Source organism: Coenobita brevimanus, chromosome 67 (genome assembly GCF_032717465.1).
Source record: "Coenobita brevimanus isolate Jiangsu-jjx chromosome 67, ASM3271746v2, whole genome shotgun sequence".
In the NCBI taxonomy this organism is placed as follows: Eukaryota; Metazoa; Arthropoda; class Malacostraca; order Decapoda; family Coenobitidae; genus Coenobita; species Coenobita brevimanus.
This window is the reverse complement of record NC_137020.1, coordinates 4,339,399-4,342,235: the sequence shown is the minus strand read 5'-3', so window position 1 is coordinate 4,342,235 and position 2,837 is coordinate 4,339,399. Positions and strand designations below refer to the sequence as shown.

The window sequence follows — 2,837 nt, the reverse complement described above, 5'->3', positions numbered from 1 at the left end:
TGGCCCACTTTTGTATTGTTTTTGTTTGTTTTCTTGGAATGAACTGTTTTGTGGGCTCAGCCTTTGGTTCCTTCTTCCTCGCATTAAAAAAATAAAATTGCTGTCCCCATGCTCTGTGAATGACTATATCTGCTTCAGTGTCGTATCTTCATGCGACGATAGGGGATCCGATGCCTTAAATGTTCTGTGAATCTGTCCCCTGTATTCTCGTCGATTAAGGAAGCTCCCTTACACCTTTTCCTAAGTGATTTATTTTGTTAATTACACCTTACTGTCGTATTCAGTGTTACAAAATTCCCTCCATTATTGCCATACTCTGCATTAATAGCGTAAGGTACACAAGGCGGGTAACCAGACGTATCCAAAAATAAATCGCTAAAGAAGAGGTGCTATGGGAACCTCCTTACGCAACAAGAATAAGAGCCCTAGACTGTCTCCCTCTCTCCTTTAGCTCCACATTACCGAAAAACTCAATGAATTATTCAAAGAGAGTATATTTATTTGATCTCTATGTTATATCTAAACAAATCAAATGTTGTTTTTCTTCTGACTCAATAGATAGCGTTTGTGTGTGTGTGTGTGTGTGTGTGTGTGTGTGTGTGTGTGTGTGTGTGTGTGTGTGTGTGTGTGTGTGTGTTTGTTACCAGTTATTGGTTAAATTTAATTAACCGAGGGTGGGACTCTCAATGGTGTTTACGATTGGTTCCCTGTTTTATATCAGAGTAGTTTTTTGCAGGATGGTCAGCGGTATTGGAATCTTTTCCTGTCTTGCGTCCTCTCGTCAAAAACAATTGTAGGTTACGAAACGAAGACTGCGATAATTGTTGTCTGTTCTGGGTGGAAGGACAAAGACAAAAAATAGCTCAAACTTTCCATGTCCCCAGTTCTTCCTGCAAAAACATCACAATTACGACAGGGACTCGATCGGGTTACGTGACGCACAAGCAAACTACAAAAAAAGTAAACCCGTCTGCCTGAGAACTTCTTTTTGCTTAGACGGGGTGACATAGATTACCTCTCCTCTTCCACTCCGGCAGGCGATTTCTTGAGTGTTGCGGCAGCGGCTCAGCATTATCAGTATCTACCCTGCATTATTTATTCATTTCCTACTCCCTGTGCCACACCCACGCCCACACCAGCAGACCAAGCCGTCCTAAAACATAAGAAACTCCAACTGCGTTTCTAGTGAAGTGCTTTTTTTTTTTAATGACAGAACAGAGGAAGGAAAAACAAATGAATAAAATAAAAATAATCCATACACAGGATAACTGATGTCCTCCATTCATAAAGTATCTGTAACAGTTGGACTTGAACAGCTGTAGGTTGAAGTTTGAAGGGAAACAACTCCGGGAAAGCGAGTTCCAGAGAGATGCAGTTCGGGAAATAAAAAGACTTCTGCAAGGCAGAAGTTCTGCAATATGGCAAAGTGACACTCCAGTCATTAGCGCTACCAGATGCTCGTGTAGCACGAGGGAAGGCATGGAGACGTGGCACAATGAACGCAACTTCTTCTGAGCATTTGCCGTAAAAAATATCTGTAAAATAATGCAAGGGAGGCAACATTCCTTCTTACTTGTAGGGGAGGTAGTTTATTTGTAATAGCAAGGTTATTAATAATTCCAACAACGTTGTTCTGAATTTTGTCTAGTTGTTTTAGTGCAACCTCTCCACATCCATTCCACAAGGGTGAGCAATATTCAAGCTGAGAGCGCACATGACTCTCATAAATTATAGCTAACTGCTCGTCAGTGAAGAAGTAATGAACTCAGTACAATAATCCATTTTTTTTTTTTTTTTTGAGGCAGTTTAAGCAAGTGATCTGACGTGAGAGGTCCAGCTGAGGGCATTGTTAAGTGAGACACCGAGAATTTCAATATTTTTGTAGATGGGGATATTAGTAGCACTGAGGGAAATATACGAATCTGGCAATATCTGTCTATTAGTAAACTGTATATATTTGGTTTTACTAGCATTAAATGAGACATGGTTATTTTGTCCCCATTCATTGATCCTAGAGAAGTCTTGATTAATGGAGATGGCAGCACTGAGTTCAGAGGTAGAGATAATAGACTTTGTAAATGGGTGTTTGAGTGTGAATGAACTGTGAAGTGCTGGGTCATCTGCATATGAATGGATGGGATTGCGAGTGACAGAGAAGAGATCATTAATATGAACATGCATACATACATACACATATACATACATACATACATACATGCGTACATATAAACATGCATATATACTGTAGAGATGTACATAGATTTATTTCGCTAACATACATACACACATACCTGCATACAAATCATACATATGTATAAAGGTACATACATAGGAATACTTAACTGACATACATACATATAGACATACGTACAGTTACCTCCACTTCTAACGAGTACAGCGCGTGGTGTGCTTGGTGAAACGTGGCACCACTGTGTTTGTTTATATCGTAGTAATACTAAGTGAGATGAAGTAAGGTGGAGCGGCCTGGGACTCTACTACAGGTGTACCGCGTTTTGGCCATACCACGTTGAGTACACCGCTTCCCGTCCGATCAGAGAAGTTAAGCAACGTTGGGTCTGGTTAGTACTTGGATGGGTGACCGCCTGGGAACACCAGATGCTGTTGGCATAACGTTCTCCCTAAATGTCAAGTGGGGTTGGTGGAGGATTAGTGCCCCTCCCTGTAAAAACAATTAATTTTAAGCCCTTGGCCACCCCGTTTGCGATACATGGCGTCTGGCAATGAATGAATGAAACTAAGTGAATGGGCAGACCCGGCAGAGCTTCCCCTTCGCTACAGTATCTAGAACCCACAAAAACAATGTTCTATCAAGTCAT

At 41.0% G+C, this 2,837-nt stretch overlaps 1 pseudogene; it reads left to right on the top strand.

Annotated features, from left to right (window-relative positions):
* The first annotated feature begins 2,509 nt into the window (after positions 1-2,509).
* On the top strand, positions 2,510-2,628 carry LOC145405711 (5S ribosomal RNA; annotated as a pseudogene).
* The last annotated feature ends 209 nt before the right edge of the window (positions 2,629-2,837 follow it).